This window comes from Melitaea cinxia, chromosome 25 (genome assembly GCF_905220565.1).
Source record: "Melitaea cinxia chromosome 25, ilMelCinx1.1, whole genome shotgun sequence".
NCBI lineage: Eukaryota > Metazoa > Arthropoda > Insecta > Lepidoptera > Nymphalidae > Melitaea > Melitaea cinxia.
The window spans coordinates 10,446,676-10,473,779 of NC_059418.1; the positions used below are offsets into that span (position 1 = coordinate 10,446,676).

The 27,104-nt window shown below is 34.9% G+C and overlaps 1 long non-coding RNA gene across 1 annotated transcript; it reads left to right on the plus strand.

Moving 5' to 3' along the window:
- Nucleotides 1-747: 747 nt before the first annotated feature.
- LOC123666235 lies at nucleotides 748-24,130 on the plus strand. Its single transcript, XR_006745185.1, has 3 exons — nucleotides 748-816; nucleotides 20,213-20,216; nucleotides 24,098-24,130. It is a non-coding gene; the product is annotated as an uncharacterized LOC123666235 (long non-coding RNA).
- The last annotated feature ends 2,974 nt before the right edge of the window (nucleotides 24,131-27,104 follow it).

Genomic DNA, 27,104 nt, shown 5'->3' on the forward strand with positions numbered 1-27,104 from the left:
GCGGGCACAGCTAGTAATAATATAATTGTGTTTGCTCGCAAACGAAAAAAAAAACCGACTTCATTTACATCGACAAGTAATACAACGTAGATCGATGAAAAAATAGTCAAGAAACTACGCGTTATCAAAGATTACTCAAAACGTAGTTATCAGATCTCGATAAAATTTATATGTGACCACATGATAAATATTAGTTTTCGATTAAATTAAAAATTATCAAAATCGGTACACCCAGTAAAAAGTTATTGCGGATTTTCGAGAGTTTCCCTCGATTTCTCTGAGATCTCATCATCAGATCCTGGTTTCCTTATCATGGTACCAATCTAGGGATATCCCCTTTTCAACAAAAAAAGAATTATCAAAATCGGTACACCCAGTAAAAAGTTATTGCGGATTTCCAAGAGTTTCCCTCGATTTCTCTGGTATCCCATCATCAGATCCTGGTTTTCTCATCATGGTACTAAACTAGGGATATCTCCTTTCTAACAAAAAAAAGAATTATCAAAATCGGTGCATCTAGTAGAAAGTTATCCGGTATAATACAACGTAGGTCGACGAAAAAAGCGTCAAGTAAAAAGGCATTATTAGATATAACTCGAAAAGTAGTTGTTAGATCTCAAATAAATTTAAATGGGACCAAATGACATGCACCACATTTCGATTATTTTTTTTTTTATCGAAATTGGTCCTTCCAGTCAAAAGTTGTGAGGTAACATACATTAAAATAAATACAATCGAATTGAGAACCTCCTCCTTTTTTGGGAGTCGGTTAATAAAAAGGATTTTGTTTGGTCTACTTACGTTATTATATCTGCTGTAGTTACGGAAATAATTTTTGATTGATTGATTGATTGATTGGTTGGTTTAATGGCTTTCAGTTGTGCCAAAATTATATCTTTTTTAAATTAAAACTTATGTAAACTAGTAAAAATAATCTATAATCTATAATATAATATATATAAAAGCGAAAGGTCACTCACTCATCACGAAATCTCCGAAACTATAACACCTACAAACTTGAAATATGGCAGGTAGGGTCCTTATAGGACGTAGACATCCGCTAAGAACGGATTTTACGAAACTCGACCTCTAAGGGGGTAAAACGGGGGTTGGAAGTTTGTATGAAAGTCCTATGTTTTTGAAGTAAGAGACTTGAAATTTAAAATGTATACTCTATAGATGATGAAAAGGTGTCCAAATAATGTATCTTTAGAAATCAACTCCCTTTTGGGGTTAAAACGGGGGATGGTAGGTTGACTCACTCATCACGAAATCTCCGGAACTATAACAGCTACAAACTTGAAATTTAGCAGATAGGTTCCTTATAGGGCGTAGACATTCGCTAAGAACTAATTTTACGAAACTCGACCCTTAAGGGGTAAAACGGGGGTTGGAAGTTTGTGTGAAAGTCCCATGGTTTCGAAGTAAGAGACTTGAAATTTAAAATTTATGCTCTTTAGATAGTGAGTAGGTGTCCAAATAATGTAACTTTAGAAACCAACTCTCTTTTGGGGTTACAACGGGGGATGGTAGGTTGACTCACTCATCACAAAATCTCCGAAACTATAACAGCTACAAACTTGATATTTGGCAGGTAGGTTCTTTATGAAGCGCAAACATCTGATAAGAACGGACTTTAGGAAACTCGACCCCCAAGGGGGTAAAACGGGGGTTGGAAGTTTGTATGGAAGTCCTATGTTTTTGAAGTAAGAGACTTGAAATTTAAAATGTATGCTCTATAGATGATGAAAAGGTGTCCAAATAACGTATCTTTAGAAATCAACTCCCTTTTGGGGTTAAAACGGGGGATGGTAGGCTGACTCACTCATCATGAAATCTCCGAAACTATAACATCTACAAACTTGAAATTTGGCAGGTAGGTTCCTTATAAGGCGTAGACATCCACTAAGAGCGTATTTTACAAAACTCGACCCCTAAAGGGGTTAGACGCGGGTTGGAAGTTTGTATATCTGGATGGTCCATCCATCCAGGATGGACAAAGATGAAATTTGGCAGGGAGGTAGATTAGTTAGTAGACATCCGCTAAGAACGGTTTTTGGGATATTCCACCGTTAAAGGGGTTTAATTTGGGTTGATAGTTTGTATGGCACATATACAGCAGAGTCGGTTTAAAGGAAAATAACCGCTTTTGCAACCCTATGTGTTCCAGAATCATTTATATTGATTACTTATATATTATAAGTAGTACAAAAAATATTTTTTACAATATCTAATCTTTACGTTACTAGAATACTTTTTTATTTACACTTGTCGTCACGGAGTCACGGAGGAGCATGCGTTACGCTATTCCGTGGCATATATTTACGTAGAACCATATTAAAAACTAAATTGCATGCAGTATATTTTAAACATATTTACACTACAATACTATATTATTTCATACTACAATTCTAACGAATCAACGAACCGTTTTGTTCAACGTGACGCGCGCTTCACGCGAACGTAGCCGCGGGCAACAGTTAGTGTATTATAAAACAAAGGCCCCAAAAGTGTAGGTATGTGAACGATTCCCTCAAAATCTACTGAACGGATTTTCATGCAATGGAGGGCTTCAAAAGGAAATTTTACGAAACGGCTAAGCCGATTTTGATGAGTTTCACTTCAAGTTTGCCGGGAAAAATTTGTGACACACTGATTTCAACGCGGGCGAAGCCGCGGGCACAGCTAGTCTACTATAAACACAACAGTGAAAACCTTGTCACCGCGATTACTAACTTGATTAACTGAGGTTGGGCACAGTAGAAAACTTCCTGCTCGAAATATGGAGCAGCACGACTGGGGAAGTTTTCGTTACACACAGTGACGTGGTAAGGAACTGCAAAAATTCGCAAGATAAAATTCAGATACAAAAATTAAAAAATGATATAAAAATAATAGCCGTAATAAAATAAATTGTATGAAAGTAACAAGAGTCCAAATATTAGGGCTCTAAGGATAGATCTGCAGACGGACAGTAAATAAATAAATGTAAATAGCAGATAGACAGCGAAGACTTAGTTACGGGGGGTTCCGTTACACACTGTGACGTGTAAGGAACTGCAAAAATTACTCTCTCAAGTGCTGTTTATCACTGGGTGGTGACAATCCCAACGGGTTTTACAGATATACTTGAACACAACAACAACGATCTCGCCACCGCGATTCAGTATTTATAGCCAACGATGAGCGCCATCTATCGACACACATATATGTGTGTTATATGTGTGTATGAATGTGATTATAATTCTGCATTATAAAGTCAAATATTTTACTAACCATTCGTAAATATAGTATTATTGTTTGGTTTTACGTAAATAAAACACCTGATAGATGTTTAAAGTACATTTTACAATATGATCTGAAGACAGGATCATACAGGAAGATATTCACAGACTAGTTGGATACAGATAAAATAATTGAAATCAATACGATTCGTCTGAGCTACATCTGCGAGAAGCGGTCTTGTCGCGGTTTGTAGTATGAATATTTAAGTAAAAGTTACTAAAAATTGTGTAACTGATAATTTATGTGAATTAAAAAAAAGCTATTTAGAACCCTGAAATACAATTTCATTATATTTCTACGTATTTCAAGGACTGCAACCAATGCATGAAGTTTTAAGCTCTGTTGTCTAAACTAACAAACCTCGTCGACGTTTAGCCTAGTGGAATGTGGTAGGAATGTAGCCGAAGTTACTACCTTACTTGATTATTACTATAGTTTAAATAATATTATAGTTGAACGTTCATTAAAGTTACAAACTTTATTTCACGCCAATAAGGATTCGTCACTAACAAATTACCTCAAAGCATAGAGTGCACGGAAAATGAAAACTTGTTCAATTTTTTTTTTTTTTGGAGTTGAAATGTGGCCGTAGGTGTCATATTTGAATTATAGTTCAAATATTGCACCTACAGACTACATGCCAGTTTCAAATTATCAGTATCGCCTTTATATACAAACATTAAAATCTTACCATCGCGATTCAGATATTGTAAATGACGATGAGAGCCATCTAGTAACAAGTAGACACACTCTATGACACTCCGAACATTCACATTCTTCGATCTACGTTTCTTCACTCCAACTGCAATGGAACGACGCTTTGTTACAAAATTTAATCATAATTATCAGAACTGTGTACTCTAGGCTTCAGTGATTTTTATAGTTTTTAAAATTATATACATGAGATATATACATGAGAAAATCAATACAGAACTGGATCCATCTCCTCATCTTTAAACTAGAAAAACTTGAGTGACAGTTAAAATTGTGAATTGGTATACCGTTGACAGCTGCGTGCAACGGAAGTGCAAAAATTAAAGAAACATAAGAGAAACTGAAAATGTACTCCCTACTCGAAATATAATGATTCAGTTCATACACAAAAATAAAATCTTGCCACCGTGATTTAGGATTTGTAGCCGACGGTGAGGTTCGTCTGTCAGTGACTGTGTTTGTTGTCACACAATAAAGATCGTCTTCAAGTTATACACAAGTACGCGTTATTAGATATAGCTCACAATTACTCGTAAAATCTTGGTCAAAATTAATCGAAATGTTTAGAGATAGTAATGTACGCGTCCAGTTTTGTGATTTGATTTAAATCTACCGTCAGTGGACTTCATTGTTATAATTTTAAATGACTTTTATTATTGTTATATGGGTGTTTATCGTATGTTTCGACGTGTTGACAGCTGGCGCTGATCGTTGGTTTACAATAATGAATCGCGGTCACAAGATTTTTATTATTGTATATAAAGTCAGTTATGATAAGTTTGAAAATGGGAGTACTCGCAATTAGTGTAAGTTTTTTTACACACACATTGGCATGTTTCTCATAAAAATTTTAAACAAAATTATGACAAGGTTTCAAGGTCTAAGTTACCTCATAAGTTTAATAAAACTGTACTACTAAAATTTCCTCTTTAGCGTTTATATCAATAATTATTATTTATATCCACCTACTTAGGCGTTATATCAGAACCAACGAATCATCAGAAACTTATAGTGACTCGACGAACATGGTAAATATCTCGTTTTACTTATAGTTTTAATCTTATTTTGCAACCAAAATACTAGAACATATTTAAGACTCCAACCGTATTACCGTCATAAAGTTAAACACATTTAGTTAATGTAAACTTTTTTGACTTATCTAATTATATTCAAATGTCATTTCACTTAACATTTTTTATCATTACTGATCATTTTTTTTTAATTTCCAAAAAAGTGTGAAGGCTGATGAAATCTCGAAGTAAACATTAAATTAAATTTTGTCAACACGATGCAGGAGTTGTAACCAACGTGAATCCATCAAATATATATGTTAGAAGTGGGTAGTCGGAAAAATAATAAATTGTGGTATTTCATACAAAAAAAATACTTGATTTCAATTATTTTTTTTACTAAAATTTCAAACTGTATATTTTTAACTATCAAAACAATTAATTACCAAATAGATTTGAACAATTAGTTTTAGTGAATGTGAAGCCACCATCAGTTCGGAATGTGGATGCTGATTCTATTGATATAAGAAGATATCAACTTCTTTTATTAACATTAGCTTTGTTATGATTCCATTAGTCCTATGTCCTCAGGAGTTCCGTGCCGCCCTGTGACGGAATATGAAACATTAAAAAATCACATCTATTTCTATAATGACTTACTCCGGATGCTCAAATGTAATCTTAACACCACGACGCAGAATTTGTAATCGAAGATGAGTGCCATCAATCAACAAGTCGAGACTGAGAATATTTGGTACATTCACATTCTCTCGTCACATACATCAAACAATCACTCAGTGAGAAATTTCTATAGATCTGATTCGTTAACGATTAATTTCTTCTGAAATCTTCACAACATTCCACGGAACGACGGTTAAATGTACATTGCCGATAGATGGCGCTCATCTTTGACTACAAACGCTGAATCGCGTTAACATGATATTAATTTTTGTACATAAAATTTATTCTGATCATTTCCAAAATCGGTGAGCAATACCCTCAAGTGTGACTTGTACACGAAGGGGTATCGCTTTCCTTTTTAACGTTATCAACAATAGTTCAATGTATAATGTATTAGACGTTACGTGAAAAAAATCGTCTTTAATTTATATCAACAAATAAAACGTCAACGTTTAATAGATTGTAAAATAACAAAGTAAAACGAAAAGATTTTTATTTTATTTTATTTCCTACTAGCTGCTCCCCGCGACGTCGTCTGCGTGAACGCTATACAGCACCAAAAATACCTACGATTATACCTTTTAAAATAACATTCATTTACCCGTTTCTTCTTTACATTTCATATCTACAGAAAAATCTCATAGATGGCGCTGCTTTAAAATTGTCTTGTCTACTTATATTCATTTAATTATGTTTATCGGCTTATTTGCTTATATTGCGTGATTTTTATAGTGTGAAGCTAGCTTATATAGCATGATTATTAACATAATAACAACAAAATTCAAATATGCGTCGTTAGATTACACGTTGTTACAGAATGCGTTGAGGAAATAAAGGTTCACTGCTCGTTCCCAGTAGGTGATAGCATGATAATATGTAGCCTATATGTTGACCCGACTTCTTAATAATATTCGTACCAAATTTGAAGTAAATCTATGCGGTACTTTTTGAGTTTATCCCGGACATACATACAGACAAACAGACAAAAATTTTAAAAACTATATTTTTGGCTTCGGTATCGATTGTAGATCAGACCCCAAGTATTCTTTTAAAAAAATATTCAATGTACAGTTTTGACTTTCCTACCATTTTATTATATGTATAGATAAATTAAATCATCAAATCACATTATTCACAGCTACCCACTTCAACTCTGTATATTACATAATGTAATGTCCATTTAATTGAAATCAGTTTCTTTTCGTTTGAACTTTAGCATAAAATTTTCCAAACAAAATTTAACTCGATTTCATTAGATCCGATTTATTTACACATAACTTCAGCAAAACTCAACATAACTTCTCTTTAATGAAAAAAGAAACTAGTAAACAATTTATTAAGGCAGATAATATAAAAACCAAAACCACAAGACTAGTTAAAAATAAATACTAAATCAATAATTGTGTTTGCTCGCAAACGAAAAAAAAACCGACTTCAGTTACATCGAAGAGTAATACAACGTAGATCGACGAAAAAATAGTAATACTTTGTTCGTATTCCATATAACGCGACATTATAAAATTGTAGAATTATATAATGTTCTACTGTTATTTCTAACATTTTGTTAGCGATTGTAGGCAGAAATTTCATAAAAGGCCCGTCGTCGATTCGCGCGAAGCGCTGACATCGCTTATTACGGCGGGTTTTTTAGTTGAAGCGGATTTATATTGAATTACGGTTTATGTCTTTTTTATTAAAAATATGTAATGTTCATGTTTTCACACAGCTCCGATGCACGACTGGAGTTTACCCCTTCAGATCAACTGTCTAAATAGGCACAAAAAGGCTTACTAGTCTAAGAAATATATTATTACTATATCAAATTGTAAATAAATGAATGCAATAACGCCACCTATCGGAACCTAATTGCGTTATTAGAAAACGTCTGAACGCCATCTCTAACAAGGTCATTCATTCAGTAGATTTTACTGTTCAATTTTTTCATTCCGGGGCCTTAAATGAAAATCGATTCTTAAGGAGAAAACTCCAAAAACAGTCAAGTAAATACGCCATATCAGATATAGCTCAAAAAGTTCGAGTCAAATCTCAATTATATTTAAATGGGACCACATGACAAGCACCACCTATCGATTAAAAAAAGAATCATCGATATCGGTCCACCCAGTAAAATAGTAATGAGGTTAATATAACGTTGGTCGACGTAAAATAGCCAAGTAAATACCCAGTATTAGCGATAACTCAAAAATTAAAAGCTCAAATATATTTATAACGAATAAACTGCTACTCTCTACTCTAGTGGAATATTGTAATTTGATCGATAGTGAACGAAGTAATTTCATTACATTTTGATAGATGGCGTTGTGGCAAAGTATTGAACATGACCACAGTCGTCTTAACATCGTCATGTAAATACGTGTCATCAAAGATTACTCAAAAATTGCTCATTATTATCTCAATCATATTTAAAACGGACGACATGACAAGTATTAGCTTTTGATTTATACAAAAAAGATCAAAATCAGTGCACCCAGTAAAAAGATATAACGTATAATACAACGTAGGGTGACGAAAAAACCGTCAAGTAAATACGCAATATTAGATATAACTCACAAATTACGAATCAAATCTCAATTAAATTTGAATGGGACCACGTGACGAATAGTAGCTTTTAATTTATATAAGAACCGTCAAAATCGGTGCACCCAGTAAAAAGTTATGAGGTATAATACAACGTAAGGTGACGAAAATAATGTCAAGTAAATACGCGTTATCAAAGATTAATCAAAAAGTAGTTATCAGATCTCGATAAAATTTATATGTGACCATATGATAAACATCAGCTTTCGATTAAAGTAAAAATTATCAAAATCGATACACCCAGTAAAAAGTTATTGCGGATTTTCAAGAGTTTCTCTCGATTTCTCTGGGATCCCATCATCAGATCCTGGTTTCCTTATCGTGGTACCAAACTAAAGATATCCCCTTTCCAACAAAAAAAGAATTATCAAAATCGGTACACCCAGTAGAAAGTTATGTGGTATAATACAACGTAGGTCGACGAAAAAAGCGTCAAGTAAAAACGCATTATTAGATATAATTCGAAAAGTAGTTGTTAGATCTCAAATAAATTTAAATGGGACCAATCGGCACACACCACCTTTCGATTAAAACAAAATTTGTCGAAATCGGTCTACCTAGTCAAAAGTTCTGATGTAACATACATTAAAAAAAAAAAAAAAAAAAAATACAGTCGAATTGAGAACCTCCTCCTTTTTTGGAAGTCGGTTAAAAAGGCTATTATTTCGCGTTATTTTAAATTTTATTTTTGTTTTTAAAAACAAACTTATAGGAATTACCGTTCAATACGGTCACGAGTTAAGTAGCTAACATCGCTGAGTTTGCAAGTAAGTTCCCACTAAACTTGTCTCAAACTTAATGGCGACGAATTAAAAACCTGAAGTAAATTCATTCGATTAATTGCACTCTTTTCCACTTAACTAATATAATAAAAAACTAAAAATTATAACACGAACAAGGGGTCTATTTATATAACTTTTAAAGATTACTTTATTATTACACTCATTACGAGGGATAGTTCAAAAAGTTCTTGTCAGATCTCATTTAAACAAAAACACATGATCAGCACCACCTGTTGATTAAAAATCGGTCAATCCAGTACAAAGTTCTGAGGTAACATACAGTCTTCCTGCTCCTTCTTTCACACGTGACAAATTTCAGTATGGGCTATACCAGTGAATATCAGTGTGTAGTATAAGTGTGTTTCCAGATCTCTGACACAGGAATGCAAAAACTCAGCTATGGGTGTTCCGTTACACACTGTGACGTGGTAAGGAACTAGAAAAAATTGCCTATATATACATTTCTGAATTTTACTACGATAAACGAGTACAGATACCCTTAAACACAATAATAACGATCTAGCCACCGCGATTCAGCATACGCAGCTGACGATGAGCGCCATCTATTAACACAGAGTGACACTTCGATCTACGTGACTTCGCTCTGACTACGACGAAACGACGCTTTGTTACGATATTTGATGTTACAAGTCAAGTAACCAAAGATAAGTGCCACCTAGTAACGATCAAACGGCTAATTTTAATTGGCGTCTTTGTTGTGTTAGATAAAATTATCAACATCAACGAGACTTATCATAATCTTAATAATTTTCCATCAAATATATATATGTATCACATACACACACACACACACACACACACACACACACACACGCGCGCGCGCGCGAACACACACATATACATACACACATAATATAAGTCGAGTTATATTTTTTCTTGCTGGGCATCATCAGAGAAAATAAAGGATTTTGTTTTGTCTACTTACGTTATTCTATCTGCTATAATTACCGAAATAATTTTTGATTGATTAATTGTTTAATGACTTTCATTTGTGGCAAAGTTATGTCTTTTTGAAATCCAAACTTATGCAAATTAGGAAAAATAATCTACTATAAACACAACAGTGAAAACCTTGTCACCGTGATTATTAATTTGATTAACAGAAGTAGGGCACAACAGGAACTTTCCTCCTCAAAATATGGAGCAGCCCGACTGGAGAAGTACCTCGACCTTGCAGAAGATTACAGCTAAATAATACTGTTTTCAAGCAGAGTTGTGTTCCTGTGGTAAGTAAGGTGGCCAGAGCTCCTGGGGGGATCGATAAGGGATAGCTTTGGCAACACGTTTGATATGCTCATGGTGTTACAGACGTCTATTAAGCTACGGTAATCGTTTACCACCAGGTAAAACGTACGCTTGTTTCCCGACCTAGTAATATATAAAAAAAATATTACTATTTTTTTTAATATATAGACCAGCGCTTGACTGCGATCTCACCTGATGGTAAGTGAAGATGCAGCCTAAGATGGTGCGCGCTTGCCTAGAAGATACCTATTCACTCTTGATTTGAAGATACCCAAGTTGTAATTGTTTGGAGAAACGGAAGCCAAAAGGGCATTCTAAATTTTTGCGGTGTGTATTAAGAACGAGGAAGCAAAGTGCGAGATCGTGGGATTTCAACCACGTAGCGGTGCAGACTCATGCGATGTCTTGCTGTTCGGTGGTAGAGAGGTGAATGCTAGATAGTATTATAAAAATTGACACTCAAAGTACAAAATTTTGTCTTAAATAAAGTTACGCAGATCAAGAACAGTCAATATTGGATGTACTGGTATGTTTCTACTTGTTACTAGATGGCACTCATCGTTGGTTGCTTATTTTGAATCGCGGTGACGACATTTTTGTTTTTATATATAAAGTTAATTACGATCACTTCGAAAATTGAAAATCTTGGGGAGTTTATAACGCATCAATCGCTATACGCCCCCCAAATTTTCCCAAATATTTAAATCATAAATTTTAAAACAAATATTCAACGTAGTCACAGACGACACTTACAGACGGTTATCAATACTGGACCGCTGTGAGAAGACTAATAAATGAATTACACTAACAATTACACAATGACATGGCGAACAAAGTTATTTCTCATTGTTTATCGTTATAGTAATTTCAACTGTATATTGTCTCTGAACGTCCCATTACTCTTCTAAGCTCAGCTCTGTGAGACGAACAGACAGCGGACTTTTATTAATGTCGTTCCTTCGAAATATTTGCGAAACGAAACTGCAAAAATAGTATTTTGAATTTTAGCAGTTATTTACTTATGTTAGTATCCATTATTTACATTTACAAAGTAGAAACTCTGATCTCAGTTAAGTCTACGGTGCTCTTTCGTATTATGTCTAGTAACAGGAGACTTTTTTATCTTTAATTGCTTAAAACAAAAAACGAAATGAAATGAAATAAAGACCTAATGGAGGTATTTACAACCAAGGTTTATAATTTGTGTCGGTAGATTTGTAATTTACTTTTAAACTACTGTCACACAAATGACTCACTAAAATAGTATGAAAATGAAATCTCAAACTGATTAAAGGAGAATGATACGATTCCATACATTCTTGGGCCAAAATGTAATGAAATGAAAATGGTATCAATTAATTCATTTAGGCTTATTGCTTCCTCGCTGAAAATTATCTATATTTTGGCTATCTGAGAGTGGAGTTATTAGACTTTTTGTAAAGTGAGGTTATGTTACAATGTCTATAAAAAAACGCGATCACTAAGTTCTTGTAGCATTAATATTTGTTATATTTAGTGAAGACTGTTTGAAAACTCACTACGAATATTGATATACACTTGAAACCATAAATAAATATCAGGAATGGACTCAGAATGCATCGGAAAACAGTAAACACGAAACGAGTGACGGACACAGTATTATTATTAGTCAGCTTTCAAAGCTGTCATTAAAAATATGATTTATTTTAAATCGATATGAAATCGATAATCATTTTGGTTTATCAGATATTAATTGATATTGTCCATATTAATGTAACTTTATTTAAATGCACTTTATTGTTTACAGCTTTAATTGTGCATCTAAATATCTTGAATTAATTAACTAGTGCAAACCTTTTTTTTTTGAATTCTGTAATCGATTATAGTTGAATCGATACCCAAATAATTTGATGAAAACTATCTTTCTCAATTTTCTCCGCTTCTAGATTCAGAATTGAGCTGATATTTTACATTTTAAAATAAAAAAATATGACCAATTTTTTAAACAATATCTCTACTCATTACATTTTGGCCTAAAAGTCCCATTCTCCTTTAATGTTTATTAAAAATTAAAAAATTATTTCTTAATTTAAAATTTACGCCAGAATTTAAACAGGATTTCACATACGAGACAAAGGCTATCTTTCGCTAGCTAATTCCAAACGAAATCCAAATACGCTTACGTCAACGATTTCCCTCCAACATACATTGCATGAAGATATTGTCACATACTGCATTGCTACTGGTCGAGGGACGGTACACGTATTAGAATCGTTACAATATTAAATCGAATTATTAAAAAATAAACCAAAGTAGAAATGTATAGAATTGACTTCTATAATTACTACAACATTTTAACGTTAATTATTTAATCACCAATTAAAACATCGAAAGCTATTTATTTTTAAACGACTTCCAAAAAAGGAGGAGGTTCTCAATTCGACTGTATTTTTTTTTATGTATGTTACATCAGAACTTTTGACTGGGTGGAGCGATTTCGACAAATTTTAATCGAAAGATGGTGTGTGCCAATTGGTCCCATTTAAATTTATTTGAGATCTAACAACTACTTTTCGAGCTATATCTAATAATGCATTTTTACTTGACGCTTTTTTCGTCGACCTACGTTGTATTATACCGCATAACTTTCTACTGGATGTACCGATTTTGATAATTCTTTTTTTGTTGAAAATGAGATATCCCTAGTTTGGTATCATGATAAGGAAACCAGGATCTGATGATGGGATCCCAGAGAAATTGATGGAAATTCTTGAAAATCCGCAATAACTTTTTACTGGGTGTACCGATTTTGATAATTCTTTTTTTGTTGGAAAGAAGATATCCTTAGTTTAGTACCATGATAAGGAAACCAGGATCTGATAATGGGATCCCAGAGAAATCGAGGGAACTTCTTGAAAATCCGCAACAAATTTTTACTGGGTGTATCGATTTTAATAGTTTTTAATTTAATCGAAAGCTGGTGTTTGTCATGTGGTCACATATAAATTTTATTGAGATCTGATTACTAATTTTTGAGTAATCTTTGATAACGCGCAATTACTTGAGTATTTTTTCGTCGATCTACGTTGTATTACTCGTCGATGTAATTGAAGTCGGTTTTTTTTCGTTTGCGAGCAAACACAATTATTATGTATTAATTATGGTATGTAAGAAATTGTATTAGGGTTCCGTTTCTCCTACATGGTGATAGGGGACGGAATTAGAAAAATTCCCAATGCTCAAAGTCTTACGAACTATTAGCGCTGGCGACAGCAGTAACTACACATTAACTACTGTGCTAACGCTAGCAATGCAAGACATTCTCATAATCGACTATAAACACAATAATAAAAACCTTGCCACCGCGATTTGTAACTTGACGAGTGCCATCTGTTACCAAGTAAAACATACACGGTACAGTCGCTCTATTTGATCGGCGTAGCTTTGCTCGGACCATGAGCGCCATCTATCAACAAGTTGCAACATACAGCGAACATGTCTAGGAATGTTCAGTGGTTGATTGGTCTGAAACGGGTAATAAATCGTGGTGTTAACATTTTATTCCTTCTATATAAAGTCAGTTATTATACTTTTAAAGGCGGGAGGACGGTCTCGTTCGTGTACCGCTTGCACGATGATACCGTTCTCTCATTTTTGATGATTTCCCACAAAAGTTGAAATAATTACATATTGCTAAAAAATAAATAATGTAATAAAGTTGAAAAATCACGGTTTGCCATACAAGAAATGTGTTTACTTATTTGTTTTATTAATTAGCTCACGTTGTGCTGACGCTTGTACCGATTTGCTTTTCGTGCAAGAGTCAGACTTGTACTTTTATCAATCACATTTGAGTTTATGACAATAATATTGCTAGTGAATTTGTGTGAAACAACTGACGCTGACTTCTAGTGACGCTGAGAGTGATGGTTTATTTAATAGTGCCTTAAGCTTAGTGTAAGATACAGGAATATATGTAACGGTATATACGAGTAGCAAGCAACAATTTATCTTTTCATTTCACGATTTTGTGATTATAATTTGATTCACTTGCTATATCTCCTGATTTTATTTAGTTGTCATTATACTTCTTAAGGAGTGATTTCCAGTCGCGTGTCAGAGACATCTCATACATTTTGATCATCTCTGCCATCAAATCTTTCGTTTTTACCACTCTTAACAAATTTCCAATGAGTTATAGATTTTTATTCGCGCAGAGCTTTTTTACAAGTTTTTTTTTTAAATCTATATAACCACTACAACATTGAAACTTTTAAAGGACTATTTAGTTACAAAATAAAAAAATAATTTAATGATTTTAAAGATGGCATTGAAGTTAGTGTAATTAATAATTGTGTTTGTTCGCAAAGGAAAAAAAAACCGACTTCAATTACATCGACAAGTAATACAACGTAGATCGACGAAAAAATAGTCAAGAACTACGCGTTATCAAAGATTACTCAAAAAGTAGTTATCAGATCTCAATAAAATTTATATGTGACCACATGATAAACACCAGCTTTCGATTAAATTAAAAATTATCAAAATCGGTATACCCAGTAAAAAGTTATTATGGATTTTCAAGAGTTTTCCTTGATTTCTCTGGGATGCTATCATCAGATCCTGGTTTCCTTATCACGGTACCAAACTAAGGATATCTCCTTTCCAACAAAAAAAGAATTGTCAAAATCGGTACATCCAGTAGAAAGTTATGCGTATAATACAACGTAGGTCGACGAAAAAAGCGTCAAGTAAAAACGCATTATTAGATATAACTCAAAAAGTAGTTGTTAGATCTCAAATAAATTTAAATGGGACCAATTGGCACACACCACCTTTCGATTAAAGCAAAATTTGTCGAAATCGGTCTACCCTATCAAAAGTTCTGATGTAACATACATAAAAAAAAAAAAAATACAGTCGAATTGAGAACCTCCTCCTTTTTTGGAAGTCGGTTAAAAAAAAGAACCTGAGCGGCGCGCGATGATTTAGCTTTTCTGTGGGTCTGAAATAAAAAAATATCAAAACGGATTTTTAATCATTAAAAATAAACCTATCAGGAAGTAAAATGAAAAAAAAATGTGTTTTTTTTATGAAATGGCGCGTTGTTGAAATTTGTAGGCCAAAAATTTCGATTTTTTTTTTAAATCATTTTTGCATGTGAATAAATAAAAAATAATCGACGAAAAAATTTATTTTTCGCGATACCTGTTAGTGTATTAAATAACATATTGAAATTTGAAACAAATCGACTTAGTAGTTTTTTTCTGCCGTTCGCCAGGCAGAAAACGGTCGTTTTGAGATAAACGCGCTTAAAATTGTAGTCAGGGAAATTCTCAAGAAAATTAGATGAGATTAGAGATCGTAACTATAGTAACGGTAATCAGCTAGCTATTCCAGCCCCATATAGTATACCCTCAGTCCTTTCAAACTCTTCAATATCTTCAGTTTTTTCAGCTCTGAAAACTAAGATATTTCCCTTTACTACAACTCAGGTGATAAAACCGAAGCAGATGCGCTTCGCCGAACAATATAATTACTGACTAGGCCAACCGGCTCGACTACCTGCTTTGGTACTGACCTTTGAAATAGGTTTTACAACATGAAATACCAAAAATATCTTTGTCAAATTTTAACTGTATATTTTTGAAATACTATATTTTCGAAATATGAAAAAAAAAGATTTTAAGAGATTAAAATAAAAATTATTGTAATAATAATAACTTATTTTTAATATTCCTACAAGTCCTATATATGTTGGTATAGGAATTTTAATATTGGTATAATAAACTGATATAAAAATACAGTACACAGCAAATCTCGCTGTAATAATATATTTTTATATCAATATCAGAAATAATTCAAGTCGAGTATAAATACCATGACAAAAATCTTGCCAATGCGATTCAGAAATTATAACTAGTAGTTAGCGCCATCTGTCAACAAGTCAAAACATGCGCCGAACATTGAACATTCACAGCATGCAATACGAAAATATGGCTGTTTACTGCTCAGTTTGATCACAAAACCGAATAGAATTGTATTACTTATTTATGTTGACGTTTTAACATTTCAAACCATACGTTATACGTACATGGTATTATTGTACTACCGCGTGAGTTTTGAATTACCATATAACAGACGAGAGATGTTATTCGCCGAGAATATACAATACAGTGTAATGTGTTCTGTCTCATTCTCATACTCTGTCACATGTTTGTGTGTTTGTTTGTTTATCGTGACGCATTATCGTTGTATCGAGTCTCAAATCACAACGATTCCAGAGAAGTTTCAACTTAAGATAAGTTGATATGTGATGGAATTACGAACTAAACATATTTCAACTGCGGTAGTTGCACAGCAGGAAATATCTTGCATGACATCTGGAGCAGCCTGACTATACCTCGACCTTACACAAGATCTCAGCTAAATAGTACTGCTCTCAAGCAGTGTTGCGTTCCTTTGGTAAGGTGACCAGGGGTCCTGGGAGGATTGGCGATATGATCGGGGTTGCGATGCTTCTGGTGTTGTGACGTTTATAAGCTACGGTACTAATCAGTGAGTCGTAGCCTTGCTTAATCTAGTTGCATAAAAAAATACAATACCAAGAGTAATAATAGTTTGTAACCGCGATATTTAGATTATATTTCTTACTATTTACGCTCTGAATTTCAATAAACCTGCTTTGTTAACGGATAATTTTAGTTAAAGTCGTCGTCATTTTGCGCAGACTTTTGTGAGAACGAGGGTCTGATCTTAAAACAGAATAAGAGTCCGGCGTGTTAGCGATTTTGATACTTTGAAAAATAGAATGTATAAATATTTCACTTGATATTTAATTTTTACTACAACTTTTAGACATTTGCATAAAAAAGGTAAAGACATTGATCTCATAGAGAATATTTAGATAATAATTTATTATAAACGTAACACACGCACACAATTGTTAAATATATACGAGTATATTCATACATATATCATTAAATTGATTGTGAAACTAATAATTAATCAAAAGAGTAACTGAATCACCTGGCTTTTACTGGTCAGTGCGATATTTATAGCACAATAATTGTAGGTAAACCTCATATAATAACATCATGTATAATTTTATTATACCTACTTTAGTAAGAATTGCAAGTATCAAGACGATTGATCTGAGCTACATCCGCCAGGGAGCACTCTTATCGCGGCTTGTAGTATGAATTTTGATATTTAATTAAAACTTGCTGTAGGGTTGAATATACGTGTAATAACAATGTTTAGAGTAATGAGACAAAGGTCTTCTTAAGACTAATTTTTTACCGTGATTGTTAATTTGTATGGAAATAGATAAGATTGCGCTTTACTTGATGTTGAATAATTATCGTCACTTGTAATAATTATCGTAACAAGGAAACGTAAGTAATGACAATTATTTTATGCTTAAAAAATTCTTAATTTTACAAATCAAAAATTTATATTTAAGCTATTCAGTTTCGTTATTACAACGTTATCATTTTTCTAATCTAGAAACCGAATTTTAAAGTATTTGAAGTTATACTATCGAATAATATTATTCACAACTACCCCCTTTAATATAATTAAAATCCATTGAATTAACCCCAATTGAATGCGTAAATAACTTCAAGCAAATGTATTTTAATTATATCTTGTCATTAAATAGCTTTATTCACTTTAAGAATATTGATTTTGCGAAAAAAATTATTCGACGTAATACTTACTTACTGGTTCACACTTTCTCAATTGACTTTTTTGGTTGCATGAATGTTCTTCTTCTTCTTCTTGATTAATGGCTTTCAATAGTGCCAAATGAGCACAGATGATTTCGCCAATGTCACGTAGAATGGAGAATACACGAAGGAGATTGATCGGTGCGGTCGAGGTTACAACCTTCGTTAGTTTATTAAAAAAGTATATTGAAAATAGTAGTAGTTAGTATGACATAAAATATCTCTTCACCTAGAACAACACAAACATTAAAGTTAGTAAGGTATATTATATTAAAGTACTATGTTATGCTAGGACATTAACAAATATATAATTTTACACACATCTAATGAATATTTACAACTTTATTCTATTACGTTTGATATATTTACATAAAAATTTACAAAATGGACTGAACACAAGCATCAATAGACATTCAATATTTACAGGACGGGGGATTTTGCGGGGAAGGACACCATATAGGGGATAAAGGAGATTAGGACAATTAAAAAGAATATGGGATGCTGAACCGTCATCGAGGCCACATTCGCACAGAGAGTGGTCTCGTACCCTGATTTTTGCCAGATGAACCGGAACCTCGCGTGACCAAGACGTAAACGGCAGATTGTGGACAAAACCCAGCGATCGGCATGTTTAAGAAGAAAAAACCAAGGGCGTCTTGGTATTTCAGGTTGTATGGAAGCATAGAACTTTCCCTTTACCGATTTTGACTCAACCCAAAACGAGTTCCAGGACTTGTCAAGATGAGTTTTCGCCAGAGCGCGTAAGTCATTGGAAGAGTTATAAAAGTGTTCTACGGAGCCAGTTTGTACAGCCATTTTCGCGCAGGAATCAGCAGTCTCGTTACCCGGGATGCCTGAGTGACCGGGAATCCACACCAAAATAACTTGCAATCCTTTTTGATAACATAGGAACATAACCTCTCTTATCTTTAAAATAATAGAAATTCTAAGTTTACTACGAAAGGGGTTAGCTTTTATAGCTAACAGACAGCTGAGAGAGTCGGTGCAGATTACAGTTTGTCCTAAGTTGTGGGAGATAGCGTAAGAGACAGCTTCCAGAATGGCAATAGCTTCACCACTAAATACCGAAGTTTCAGGAGGGCATTTAAATTGTAGTACTATTCTATATTTTGGGATCCAACAGGCAGCACCCACACAGCTATTGGGGGAAAGCTTAGATGCATCAGTGTAAATAAAGAGGTGTTCGGACCAATTTTGATGAACAATATTTTGGAAAATAAAATTTGTGTCTGATGCTCCTTTTACCAGACCAAGATCTGTGATAATAGGAGGGTTATATACAAGGGCTTGAAACGGAGTAGTAAAAAGAGGATTAGAGGGGAAGGATTTCAGGAGGTGAGGCAGTCTGGTAAATTCAAGAAAACTGTCTAGCAGGCAAGATGAAGTTCTGACATTGGAACAGAGATGGGATAGTTCGTTAAGACGGGATATGAGGGGATGGGATGACAATTGTAGCGATTTTGCGATAAAACGATCGCATAAAAATCTTCTCCGGAACTGCAAAGGGGGCTCAACACACTCTACCTGTAAGGCGTTTGTAGGTGTAGATTTCATGGCACCTAGGATTATTCTCAGGCACTTGTACTGAATTTTGTTCAATTTATCAGAAATAGTTTTATTGAGAGGGTCAAAAATAAACATGGCGTAGTCCAAGTGACTACGGACTATCGCGTTATAAACGAGTTTTAGAGTGTAAGGATGTGCTCCCCACCAAACACCTGAAACGGCTCTAAGGGCGTTAATATTTTTCTCACATTTTTTAATGACATGTTCTGTATGGGAAAATCCATTCAGTCTGTGATCGAGTACTACACCTAAAAATTTCTCCTTATTCGCGAGGTGAATGCGTTGACCCCCCAATGACAAGTCCAAAGAAGGGATATTTCTTTTCCTAGTGAACACCACCGCTTGACTCTTAGGGATCGACAAAGACAAGCCATGATCCGAAAGCCATTGGTCCAGATAATTTAAAGCAGAATTAAGTCGAAAAGTTAAATCATCCACGGAATTTGACATTTGATATAACAAAATATCATCCGCATATTGCAGAATATTACAGAAACTATTCACAGACAGTTCGAGATCATGTGTGTATATACTGTAGAGTAGAGGACTAAGGACTGAGCCCTGAGGGAGACCCTTCCAGACAAGTCTGGGGGGAAGAGAAAGGTGCTGATGTTTTACCACTATGGATCGGTTAATTAACATATTGCAGATGAAATGAACTATCCTCGGCGGAATACTCAGCTGTAGCATTTTCTGCCTGAGTACCGGAAGAAGAACATTGTCATAGGCAGAAGTGATATCTAGAAAAACACCCACAAGGTACTCACCCTTAGCAAAGGCAATTCGAATGTCTGTGGAAAGAATACTAAGGCTATCAATTGTGCTCAACCCCTTCCGAAAGCCAAACTGGAAGGGCGAGAGAATATTTCTGCTTTCAATTATCCATTCCAAGCGGTTTTTTATAAGGTGTTCAGTAATTTTGGCTAGAGTAGAAGATAAAGCTATAGGTCTGTAAGAGTTTGAGTCTGAGGGATCCTTACCTGGTTTCAAAATTGGTATAATGATTTGCGACTTCCAAGATTGTGGGACGATTCCTTTTATGAAACCAGCGTTAATAATGTTTAAGAAGAAATTCTTTGCTTTATCACTTAAGTTTACGATAAACGAATAGGGTACACCATCTTCTCCAGGACACGAATCTTTAAGGCTATTTAAAGCACACTGCAGTTCCGAAAAAGAAAATGGGGCATCCATCCCGCTATATGTAAACAGGGACATGGTATTAACAAAACATTCCTGATTTGGGACAAAAGGTGGAGCAAGTTTATCAGCAAAATCATTAAGCCAAACAGTGGGATCGTTGGAGAGGGGATCATCGTGACTGAAGGATTGACGGAATTTCTTAAGATTTAACCAGACGACACGGGCAGGAGATCTGGGACCTAGGGACTCACAGAACTTAGCCCAGCCTTGTCTTTTCTTTTTGTGAAATAATTGTTTAATACGTTGATATTTGATGAAATTTTCATTGGACATAGATAGCGTGTATGAATGTTCTGCTTCTGTTCTTTCCCTTATTAAAACACTACATTCCTCATCCCACCAAGGGGAAGGTGGATGTAGGAAAGGTTTATTGCTTTTCTTTTTAACATTGCTGTTGGCAGATGTGATGATTGTATGATAAAAGAGTTCGTAGTATAAAAACATATTTCCATCATCTCTAAAATCAGGTAGGTTATCCAAAATGTTATCAACCGATGCCGAATAAGCAAGCCAGTTTGCACTATTAATATTGTACTTAAGTAGGGGGTTTGGGATAATAGAAGGATTTGCTCTATGGGATAGGGAGAGAAGAATAGGGAAATGATCACTACCATAAGTTGTAGGAAGAGTTTTAAAGGAAAGAAGGGAGGAGAGAGACGTTGAGGAAACAGAGAGATCTACAGCAGACTTTGCATTCTGATGAGGGAACACTCTTCGCGTCGGCGATCCATCATTGAGGATGCAGAGGTTGGCATCATCAAATATGTCCATCAACAAGGAAGAAAACCCGTCGCATGAATGACAACCCCATGCTGTGTGGTGAGTATTAAAGTCCCCCATGATAAGGATAGGGTTCGGGAGAGCAGAGAATATGGAGCATAATTGAGGACCAAGGGACGAGGAAGGATGAGGAATGTACAAAGAGACGAAAGAGATGTTTAGGGCTCTGATTGCAACTGCATTAATATGAGGACTTAGGGGAGGTAAAGGGACATGGGAGAAAGGAATGGAGTGCCGGATGAAAATGGCACTACCAGCATACCCGTCACTTCTGTCATCCCTCAAACAGTAGAAACCAGGGACCCGAAAACGGGATCCAGGAATCAACCATGTTTCAGCGATGGCAATAATGACGGGCTTATGGAGGTTGATTAGTGAAAGGAGTTCGTGTTTTTTAGGACGAAGGCTTTGACAATTCCATTGGAGGAAATTGTGTTGGTACATTTTTTAGGACTTCTAAGAGATGAGACAGTGGATTGGCAACGTTGGTCGGTAAAGTCGAGTCAGTATACTTTGAAGCGATTGATATAAGAATTTGAAAGATATCTTGTAAAAGGTTAGAGATGTTTGGAGACGAATTGGGAGTATTATTATTATTAAGGGCACAGCCGTTAGGTTGAGAAGAGGGGACGTTGGAAATAATTAAGTTGTGAGTCTGTCTGTCGTAACCTTTGCCTAAAGGAGCTCGGGGATGGGGAGTTCGGACTACTGTTTTATATGATCGAGTTGATGAAGTGATTGGGAAAGTGGGAGAGAATGGAGGAGGATTTTGAGGAGTATTGGAGGAGTATGAAGGAGTGGAAAACATCTCCTTCGCCACCTCTGCATAGGATCTATTGGCAGGGGGAATACGGGAAGACGCTTCCAAGTACGAGATACTCTCTTGAGACATTATGATCTTGATCGACTGCTGGCGGGAGAACTCTGGACAAGACTTACTGGTTGTATAGTGGGAGCCTGAACAGTGTAAACATGTGGCTTTGTCCTCAGTGACATCACAAGATTCACCCGTATGGGGATGCGAGCACTTGAAACATCTGGGTTGAGATCTGCACTGTGTTTTAATGTGACCATACCGGCAACAGTTAAGGCATTGAATTGTTGGAAATTTATAAATTTCAACAGGGAGAGAAGTATGATAAGAATAAATTTTCTCAGGGAGTAATTGTCCTCTGAAAGTCAAGACTACGGACTGGGTTGGCAACCATGAGACAGTTCCTTCACATATTGATTTTCTGTTCAAACGTCTAGCTTTGATGACCTCCCCGCAGCCAGAAGGGAGCTCAAGAGATTCCACCAGCTCCTTCATAGACCAGTCTACTGGTACGCCTTTAACCAAGCCCATTTTAGTTATATTGTAAGTCGGTACAGCAGTTTTGAATTTGCACATCTCAAGTACTGGGTTAGTAATAAAATTATTAGCAGCTTGTGCAGATACAAATTCGACCGAAATTTTATTTCGGCCGATGTTTTTTACGCCATCATTCACTATATTTTTAATTTTGTGAGTATGCAAAAATTGGCCGAATTTGATGGCTCGGATAGTAGTTCCTGCAGCTGGGTCTGAGACTTCTCTAGAGACGTGAACTATGAAGGGACCTTTGTCTTCATCTGAGTAGGATTTAGGAGTGTCGGCATATAATGGGTGGATATAAACGGTTTGTATCGACGGGATAGCCGTGGAAGGATTGTTGACAATGATTTTGGGGGAAGGGTTGGCTGTGTTTGGGTCATCAGTCGCTTGACGTTTGCGTGAACTTTGTGTACCATCCGGATCCGGAGGATCCGGAGGGTCCGGAGGACGGTCTACGTCCATCTTATATTATTTTATAAAAGAGAAAAAAAAATACTAGTAATATAACCTAATAATTACAACAAAAAATAAATAACCTAATATGTTAAATAAAAACACTTACCCAACCTTGTCAATGTTAATATAAACTATTATAACCAAATACCAATTATTTTCACTATAAAATTTACAAAACAAACTTAAAAACACAAACAAAAACACCAAAAATCTCTCTGACACGTGTGTTAACCAAAGCTAACGCAAGCGACTCCCTTAAATAACCTTAAAATTCTGCATGAATGTTGTTAAAATATATTATACTTTGACAACTACGGAAGTGCTGCCCACGCCTTCCTTAGTGACAAGAAGATAAAACACCGATTTCATAATTACCTTTGTATACTGTAATAAAAATCGGCTAGTTTTTAGATTAAGAGCCGCCGAATTAATTTTGGAGATAGATAGGCGAAATTATGCCTATAAACGGTCAAATTTTGAGCTTAGATAGGTATATTAATTTCTATTTAATCAGGAGTTCTATTCTATCAACAAGTCAAAACAAAACGGATATTATCTGTGCCCCCTGTGATAAATTATATAATATAAGTCGAGTTATATTTTTTGTGATGGACATTATCAGAGAAAATAAAGGATTTTGTTTGGTCTACTTACGATATTCTACCTGTATAGTTACGGAAATAATTTTTGATTGATTGATTGATTGATTGGTTTTAGGCTTTCAGTTGTGGCAAAGTTATATCTTTTTGAAACTAAAACTTACGTAAACTAGTAAAAATAATCTACAATAAACAAAACAGTGAAAACCTTGTCACCGCGACTATTAACTTGATTAACAGAAGTAGGGCACAGCAGGAACTTTCCTGCTCAAAATATGGAGCAGCCCGCCTGGAGAAGTACCTCGACCTTGCAGAAGATTACAGCTAAATAATACTGTTTTCAAGCAGAGTTGTGTTCCTGTGGTGAGTAAGGTGACCAGAGCTCCTGGGGGGCTCGATATGGGATAAGGTCAGCAACGCGTTTGCTATGCTCCTGGTGTTACAGACGTCTATTAAGCTACGGTAATGTTGACCATCAGGTGAGGCGTATGCTTGTTTGCTAACCTAGTAATATATAAATAAAATATTACTATTTTTTTTAATATGTAGACTAGCGCTTGACTGCGATGTCACCTGACGGTAAGTGAAGATGCAGCCTAAGATGGTGCGCGCTTGTCTAGAAGATACCTATTCACTCTTGATTTGAAGATACTCAAGTTGTAATTGTTTGGAGAAACGGAAGCCGAAAGGGCATTCTAAATTTTTGCGGTGTGTATTAAGAACGAGGAAGCAAAGTGCGTAGTGCGAGATCGTGGGATTTCAACCACGTAGCGGTGCAGACTCATGCGATGTCTTGCTGTTCGGTGGTAGAAAGGTGAATGCTAGATACTATTACAATAATTGTGTTTGCTCGCAAACGAAAAAAACCGACTTCAATTACATTGACAAGTAATACAACGTAGATCGACGAAAAAATAGTCAAGCAACTACGCGTTATCAAAGATTACTCAAAAAGTAGTTATCAGATCTCAATAAAATTTACACGTGACCACATGATAAACATCAGCTTTCGATTAAATTAAAAATTATCAAAATCGGTACACCCAGTAAAAAGTTTTTACGGATTTTCGAGAGTTTCCCTCAATTTCTCTGGGATCCCATCATCAGATCCTGGTTTCCTTATCACGGTACCAAACTAGGGATATTCCCTTTCCAACAAAAAGAATTATCAAAATCGGTACATCCAGTAGAAAGTTATGCGGTATAATACAACGTAAGTCGACGAAAAAAGCGTCAAGTAAAAACGCATTATTATATATAACTCGAAAAGTAGTTGATAGATCTCAAATAAATTTAAATGGGACCAATTGGCACACACCACCTTTCGATTAAAACAAAATTTGTCGAAATGGGTCTACCCGGTCAAAAGTTCTGATGTAAAAAAAAAAAAAAAAAAATACAGTCCAATTGAGAACCTCCTCTTTTTTTGGAAGTCGGTTAAAAATTGACACTCGAAGTACAAAATTTCGTCTTAAATAAAGTTACGCAGATCAAGCACAGTCAATATTGGATGTACTCGTATGTTTCTACTTGTTACTTGATGGCACTCATCGTCGGTTGTTTATTTTGAATCGCGGTAACGAGATTTTTATTTTTATACATAAAGTTGATAACTATCACTTCGAAAATTGAAAATCTTGGGGAGTTTATAACGCATCAATCGCTATACGCTCCCCAAAAATTTTCGCAAATATTTAAATTATAAATTTTAAAACAAATATTCAACGTCGTCACAGACGACACTTACAGTCAGACATCGATACTGAATCGCTGTGAGAAGATTAATATTTGAATTACACTAACAATTACCTACACAATGAAATGGCGAACAAAGTTATTTCTCATTGTTTATCGTTATAGTAATTTCAACTGTATAATGTCTCTGAATGTCCCATTACTCTTCTAAGCACAGCTCTGTGAGACGAACAGACAGCGGAGTTTTATTAATGTCGTTCCTTCAAAGTCTTTGCGAAACGAAACTGCAAAAATAGTATTTTGAATTTTAGCAGTTATTTACTTATGTTAGTATCCATTATTTACATTTACAAAGTAGAAACTCTGACCTCAGTTAAGTCTACGGTTCTTTTTCGTATTATGTCTAGTAACAGGAGACTTCTTTAACTTTAATTTCTTAAAGCAAAAAACGAAATGAAATAAAGACCTAATGGAGGTATTTACAACAAAGAGTTATAACTTGTGTCGATAAATTAGTATAGTACGATTCACGAAAGATGACCATGCGCAGAAGTCATATTTTAGGTCTCTTTGGAGGTGCGGGGTAAGGGAATGCGTCAAGAACGGAGCGACGCCATTGGTGCGCGCGCGCGTCTCGTGATAGGCCGCTCAGTCGCTATTCGTCTATCGCTGCGTTGACGCACACGAATACAGTCGAAAAGAAGTGTTTCTTTGTTTTAATTTTTTTTTATTTGTTAAGTTTTCGTTGTTTGTTATTTGTTAAGTTTTTGTTGAGATTTGTTATTGTGTTGAACTTATTTGCTATTTTTAACCGACTAAAAATGCCACGAGGAAAAGGCAATACTTTAAATAGACAGTCGAGAAATTTGGTGTACAACGTGTTTCAATATTTTTCAAAAGATTTGAAAATACTCGAAGCTTACAAAAAAACAGCCGAAGCAACAAAGACATCTGTATCGACAGTACAAGGAATTATAAAAGAGAGTAAATCTTCGCCGTTTTTAGTCGTTTTTAGAACCCCTGGTAAAAAGAGACCGCGCCGTAACACTGCCTCCGACGTTGATGACTTTGACAAAGGGGTAATTAAGAGATGTATTCATAACTTTCATTTAACTGAAAAAGAATTACTAGTTTTAGAAAAGTTACGAGCAAAATTATGTCAAGATATTAACTTTAAAGGATCCAAATCAAGTTTGGGTCGATTAATTAAAAAAATTGGATTTAAGTGGAAAAAAACAGAAAATAACCGAAATGTTTTAATAGAAACATCAGCTATTCGGTTGTTACGAATCAATTACCTAAAAAAACTCCAAGAATATCGAAGACAAAATAGACCAATCATTTATACTGACGAATCGTACATCCATGCTACACATGCAAAACCC